The sequence below is a fragment of the Gracilinanus agilis genome, chromosome 3 (genome assembly GCF_016433145.1).
Source record: "Gracilinanus agilis isolate LMUSP501 chromosome 3, AgileGrace, whole genome shotgun sequence".
NCBI lineage: Eukaryota > Metazoa > Chordata > Mammalia > Didelphimorphia > Didelphidae > Gracilinanus > Gracilinanus agilis.
In genome coordinates this window covers 414,536,294-414,543,668 of record NC_058132.1, presented here as the reverse complement: position 1 = coordinate 414,543,668, position 7,375 = coordinate 414,536,294, and the positions used below count along the sequence as shown (strand labels likewise).

At 36.8% G+C, this 7,375-nt stretch overlaps 1 pseudogene; it reads left to right on the top strand.

Moving 5' to 3' along the window:
- The first annotated feature begins 3,348 nt into the window (after positions 1 to 3,348).
- On the top strand, positions 3,349 to 4,881 carry LOC123239611 (annotated as a pseudogene).
- Positions 4,882 to 7,375: the final 2,494 nt, after the last annotated feature.

Sequence of the window (7,375 nt, the reverse complement as noted above, 5' to 3'; positions counted from 1 at the left end):
AGGTATTGCCATATCTGGTTCACACTAAAGATAGTTAATGGATAGTTAATTCCTTTAGGGTAAACGCTAATTTCATCCATATATACATCTCTGACTTAACACAGGTGTTTATGGTTTCTATTTTGATAATTTTTTTTTGCCAAATTTATATGTATATGTAGCATTTTATGATTTACAAAGTTCAGATGCCATTACCACAAATTTTTTTCACCAGGTACAACCAATAACTGAATTATTTTGAGTAATATTGAATTCAACAAAATTTCTTCACAATAAATTAATTTTTAATGTTTCCTATCCCCATTAAACTTTTTTAAAAAAGACTATGATTTGCAGATCCAGTCTACTATTATATGTTCTTGGGACAAATTCAGGAAAAAAAAGCCTTTTCTTTGAAACTTGAAGAAAATATTATTTCTTTTTATTTTGTGCCTTATGGTGAAATAGTCTATACACATCAGGCAAATACTGACTTTTTGATCAAGTTTTCTCTGGCAGAAAATGTAAGTCAACAACTTTAAAACTCAAGTTTTAAGTTTAAAACTTTAAAATACTTGCATGACTATCAGAATGATCCTTTGATCTTTTGTTTAGGTCTGTTCTACTATCAAATGGTGGTAAGACTTTTTTTTTTTTTTTAATAAATCTTACCTTCCATCTTGGAGTCAATACTGTGTATTGGCTCCAAGGCAGAAGAGTGGTAAAAGTAGTGTGAAAATAGGTAATGGAGGGCACCAGGGATGTCACAATAAATCTAAATACTTGTGGGTACACACACTGGGTTGTAGGAGAGACTGGACCAGGATGGGAAGACCAGAGTTCACTGGATTAATACAGGAATGGCAGTTGGTCTTAACTGTCACCCAGCTTTCCCTAGGCCAGAGTCTAGAAACAAGCAGGCAAGGTAAAAGGGTTTAACAGGTTTAATTATGTTTAACTAAAAGGTGGGAGAGGGATTTCTATACTTAAAATCTAAAGGGCAAAACCACAGGGCAAGGGGAGGACTTCTCTACTCTAATCTTAGTGATCTAGCAGGCAGAGCCCAAAGGAGCAGCAATGGAATCACTGGGAGCCTGCATCAAACCTGGTTCCTGCCAGGCTTGATCAGCATAGCTAAGGGCTGAGGGTGGCTTTGGGGTTTCTCACAGTAATCCACCGATGATCTCTGGATGTCAAAAGCCAAGGTATCCAAGTAGAGAGGGTGTGCTGTCCACCAGATCCCAAACTTTTCCTCTTTCCTTGGTGCTGCTCTGTTGTTCTTGTCCTCTTTGCTAGATGCCACCACCACACAGGATCCCAGGGAAATCAGGATGCAGGGTGTCCTTTATTCTGAGATCTCCCAGGGCTAACAACAGTTTGTGCCAACCCCTAATGGAGTCTCTCTCAGAGCACAAGCCACTTCTTCCTGCTCCTTCATTCCATTTTGGAATGCTCCAACTCCTTCCTGCTAGGTACATCCTTAATACTTAATTACTAACTAATCTTCCTCACAATAGTAGGCAATGGAGGTCAAGTGACTTGCCCAGGGTCACACAGCTAGGAAGTGTCTGAGGCCAGATTTGAACCTAAGACCTCCCATCTCTAGGCTTGGCTCTCAATCCACTGAGCTACCCAGCTGCCCCTGGTAAGACTATTTTAGAAGGCAATAAACAAGACTTGTTTATGAAATTGTATTGTTAGTGTTGAGAATACAATACTTTAAATCAGTGTTTCCCAAACTTTTTTGACCTTTTTTTTCCAGAAAAAATATTACTTAGCCCCCTGGAAATTAATTTTTAAAAATTTTAATAGCAATTAATAGGAAAGATAACTACACCTGTGGCTATCACCTCTCCCCTGGATTGCTGCAGCATCCACTAGGGGGCAGTAGTGCCTACTTTGGGAATCCCTGCTTTAAATGATCTACAGTAAAGTATTTAAGATTAGCCGTAGCTTTGCTTCCTAAAAGATAAGGAGACTGAGGAGGTGACAGTAATAATAACTGATATACATATATAGAGAGAGTTATTTAAGGTTTGCAAAACACTATATATTAATGTGTGTATGTGTGTGTGTGTGTGTGTGTATATATATATATATATATGTATATATATATATATATATATCTTTGATTCTCTCTCTCATATACACCTGGGTCAACCCATAACCCTGTGAGGTAAATACTTTAAGAATTATTGTTTCCATCTTAGAGATCTCAGAAAGAAGTTAAGTAGTTTACCTATGATTATAATAATTAGTGTCAGAAGCAGAAGAGGGCTCAAAGGTTACCTAGTCTAACACGTACCTGAACAAGAATTCCCTTCTGCAAACTTACCTGACAAGTGGCCAAAAATCTTTTACTTGATGATTTCTATGCGATAAGGAAGACACAGCATCTCCTCAGTCTTTTGTTTGGTTAAGAATGCGTCTTCTAAATTTAATATGAAAACGAAACAAGAATGTATCTCCTAACTATCATTGTAAGAGAGATATAATCTGTTTTTCTTCAAAATTTTTCATGGCATGATCTTTAAAATTAATTTCACACATTCTGTACAGTGAATCATGATCAAAGGTATTGGTCTAAGCCTAATTTCCTCCAGACTGCTTTGGTTTTCTCAGCAATTTTTTTTTAATCAAATGAGGAGTATTTTCCTAGGTAATTTATGTTTTCCACTTTATCAAACATTGGGTTACTGAGTTCTATTGTTTCTGATTTTCTCATATAGATAGATCCATTGATCTAACTCTCCATTCTTTGACCAATGCCAGATAGTTTTGATGACTGTTGCTTTATATTTTGGGATTTTTTGCTCTTTCATTGCCTTGATTTTTAACTCTACTTTCTCTAGCAATTTGTTCAGTTTCATATTTTCCCTTTTATCTTTTTAATTAGACTTAGCTAAAACCTAGAGAAAGGTACTGCCATTTTGTTATTGTCTCTGTTAACTAGTAGTTCAAATGTTTCTTTTATGAATTTGGAGGCTAAAGCATTTGCAATATACACATTTATTACTGATAATGGTTTGTTGTCTATGGTTTCTGCCAGCATCCTTTCTTCCTTTTACTCCTGATCCTCTCTCCCCTTTGTTATTCAAATTTCCTTTCCTTTATATTTGAAGATTTTTCTTCTGATCATCAGCAAAACTTGTTTCTGAACTGAACTATTAAATTTAACCATTATGACCTTTGGAGTTTGTAGTCTTAGGATTTTTATGGAAACAATCTATGGATTCTTTCAATTCTTCCATTTTCTGTGTTCAAAAGTTCTGAGTAGTTCTCTTCTACATTTTCCATCATAATAGTGTTAAGATTTTTTTATCGTATCATGTTCTTCTGTAAAACCTATGATCTTTATGTTGCCTCTGAAGAGATTAAAACTGATGAATCCTGAGATGATAAATGGTCAAAACTGATCCTGATGGGATGTTCTCCCGCATCTCGGCCTTTGGGGCCAGTCGCCCCCTCTCTCTCCGTCTTAATTGCACCTCCGGTGGCTCCGAAGTGGCGATGGAGACTCGGGGAGTGTGGCCCCTGCCCGGCTTGGCCAGAATACAAAATTCAAAGGTGGTTTGGCATAAACAGTATGATCTGCAACAAGAAAGATGAGTCTTCTATAACTCTTTTTTTTTTTTTTTAATTTTAAACCCTTAACTTCTGTGTTTTGACTTATAGGTGGAAGAGTGGTAAGGGTAGGCAATGGGGGTCAAGTGACTTGCCCAGAATCACACAGCTGGGAAGTGTCTGAGGCCGGATTTGAACCTAGGACCTCCTGTCTCTAGGCCTGGCTCTCAATCCACTGAGCTACCCAGCTGCCCCTTCTATACCTTTTGCAAAAATTTCTAAGGATGTTCCAGGGAGACAGGATAATGAAAAGAAAAATACAAATAAAAACTTGTTGGACATTATAAAGAGTATGAAAGTTGAATTAAGTGCATTAGACGTGTTACAGGACAAAAAAAACTCCTACAACCATGACACAAAGCAGGAAGGAAGTTAACCTAAGAACAAGAAGTGTGGTTCAGAAAGCTGTAGAAGATTCTGCACCTGAGAGTCAGCAGTCACTGAATCCTGAATTAGTGGCAGCTGCAACTGCTGTTGCTGAGTCTCTTCCTTTTGACAAGCTTTCAGTCAAATCAGATTTGCTCCATCAATTAAGAAAACATGAGGAAGACTTCAGAGCCCACCAAAGAAAAGAAACAAATAATATAAGAACTTATGGTTTGGTGAAAGTTTGAAGGGCCTGCCATAGTTTTTAATGAAGAAATCCAAAGAACAATTACAAATGATAAAATGAAAACCTTAAAGAGCTGTGTAACATAGAATCAGATATGAAGATTGCCAAGTCATCTACATCTCGAATTTATGCCAGGCCAGACCATCAGATTCAGTTTGATGAAGGACACAGATTTTTATCAACAAATGAAATGTTGGTTCTTGATTCTAAGAAAAGGAAAGGATTATTTCAGGGGAAGAGGCTTAATGTTTTCCCTGTTGAGACAGCTCCTGAAGAGGCACCTGAAACAGAGGCATCACCAACACTTTGGGATATGGAATTTGCTAATCAATTAGCCAAAATAAATCAACAACTTCCCCAGAATGCTATTGAGGAGATGATCCAGTGGACAAAAGAGGGAAGATTGTGGACATTCCCTATTAACAATGAAGCTGGTATTGATGATGATGGTGCTGATTTTCATGAACATATATTTTTGGATAAATACCTGGAAGATTTTCCAAAGCAAGGACCAATTCGTCATTTCATGGAACTAGTTACTTGTGGACTCTCCAAAAACCTATTTCTTACTGTTAAACAAAAAGTTGAGCATATAGAATGGTTTCGTAATTATTTCCATGAAAAAAAAGGATATTCTTGAACAAAATAATATACAATTCAACTGAAAACACGGAAATTTAACATTTTTTGGGAGATGTACATTATCACAGACTATATAGAAATTTTACTTTCTCCCCTCCTGTTACTTTGTAGTGAATAATTATTGTAATTGATTTGCATTGCAAAGACATTACATTATTTAAGAGATTAGCTATGATAACTGAAAATATTCTTATTTGTAAAATTTTATTATATCCTGTAGATAATAAAAATTTTGACATGAGAATTATAAAAAAAAAAAAACTGATCCTGATGGCAATGATCAAGGGACAGTTAAAGCTGGATATAATTGTAAAGGCAATTTTTTTGTTGTGATCACATTAGAATTCACAGGATTAATAAGTACTGAAACCTTCAATAAAAGAAATGATTTGGGGTTTAAAAGAGGTAGGAAACAAGCTTAATTTAGCTCTCTCAAAAAAAGGGATACTTTCAGTTCCCTGTGAAAGGGAATTCTTTATTCTCTTTGTCTTTGTTGAGTTAATCAATCCAAGAAACCCCTACTTAACCCCTACTTAACACTTTGTCATCAAGTAAGAGAATTCACAAGTCACTTACTTTGAGAGCTCTACCCTTTTAACTCAATCAATCAGAAACTTGTGAATCCTTTGATAAGAGTTGACACCTTCAGAGGATGAGAGGTGGATCCCACAGATGCTGCCCCCCACCCCCCATAAAGAGGGGAAGGGACAGGAAAGGACTATAAAAAGTCCCAAACTTCTTTGGCTAGTGTCTCTGGCTTGAATCTTGGGGCTTGGAGCTTTGGCTGGTGACCTACCTCTTGAAGGTGACTTTGGATTTGGACCTCGGCTTCAACTTAGGACCTTAGCTCTTGGACTGTTTCTTGGGTGAGTGAATAGCTGGCCTTCCTTTTCTGACTTCTGGAGAGATTAATTCCAGAGAGGCCTTCCCCTCTTGGAGGAGGCTGTGTAGGTAGAACTTGAGCTGAGCAGAGCACCGGAACAATATTTAGTGTGATAGGCTGACATCTTCTCTACCCTCTTTTTACAGTTTTCTACTTTCACTCTTCCCACTTTTTTGTAAATAAAAGTTATTACAAGTCATTTTGACTTGAGCTATATTTTTAAATTGGTGACCACCATATTGTTTTAGAATTCTCACATATTTAGTCAAACCCCTAAATTTAATTCTTTACATCCCAAAATCCACATTGCAAACAATTCTGTTAATTGCACATCCTTCACAGCAGGGAAAGGACACTGTAGATAAGATAGAGGACACTCAGTGAGGTCCCTACAACATCATACTTTTCAGGAAACACTTATGTCTATTGTAACACATTTCTAGAATCGTTATATTTAGGAATAAACATCCTATAGCAAAAGTTTTGGCTTAGCTTTGTGGAAACAGAACTTGAAACTTTGAATGCACCATTGCGATGCTTACCAGCTTTGTCAGTAAAATAACAGGTTGAATTGCAAATAAAAGCTGAAGCTGAAAACCCCAGGTCAAAGAGGCTTTAAAACTTGTTCCAAAACCCTTTTACTCTGTATGTTCTTTCTGTGCCTTTCCTTTTCTGTCTCTCTTTTCCATATTTTGTGTCTGTGAGCTTCCCTCTCAGGTTAAGAACCCAGGTTCACAACATGCCTTTATTCATCCTCTCTTTGAGATCAGTATGTTTTGTTTGCATAGTGAGTATACTCTTTTATGATGTTATTGGTTTTTGCTTCTCTTCTAGATTGTCCTTCACATCTGTGTATTTGCATTTCCAGTTTATCATTCTCTTTCTGTTTCTTTAGTGAAGTTTGCCATTCCAGATTCCAGTATTTCTAATCTGCTCCTTATTTTTGTAGTGTAAGCCACAAATTATGCTCTTCTAATTCTCAGGAACAGTATATTGTGGTTCCATGTTCTCCTCAAATTCAATAGGATCCTTGTCTCATCAAGAGTTAAATCATTCTCCTTTGTTCTGCAGTATTTATTCATATGCGTCTTAACTCATTTATTAGATTTGGAAGCCATATTCTTTCTGTTGTTATTATTTTCCTGATTGATTTATTTGCTTATGTTTCTGAAACCGTTAGGAATTCAACTCCTCCCCCCCACCTCCCCACCTTGTTTTCCCCTATTGCTTACTTTCTGACTCCTTCCCCTTTAGTTGTGGTTTCCTTGGGGGCTAGATCTCAAAATGTCTTTATCTCCTCCCACATTAGACAAGTCACACAGTTCATTAGCCATGATCTCTGCCCCAAATGACTTTTAGGTGGTCAAAACTGGCCCATCTAGGTAACATGTCCTTTCCCTCAAGCATAGTGGAGTGCTATAGAGCTCCCCATATACACATATTCTCCCCTCCAGAGAAAGAATTGATAAGTAGAAAAAGAGCAAGACATGCTTTTATATATACATAAATTTTTTTTTGTCAAACTATGCCTTCTCTAATGGGGAAAAAGGAGAGAGGGAGGGAGTTGCCTGGTATTTTAATGTAATAAACAAATTAATTTAAATTTTAAAAAATGAAGATGCAGGGTAAGACCA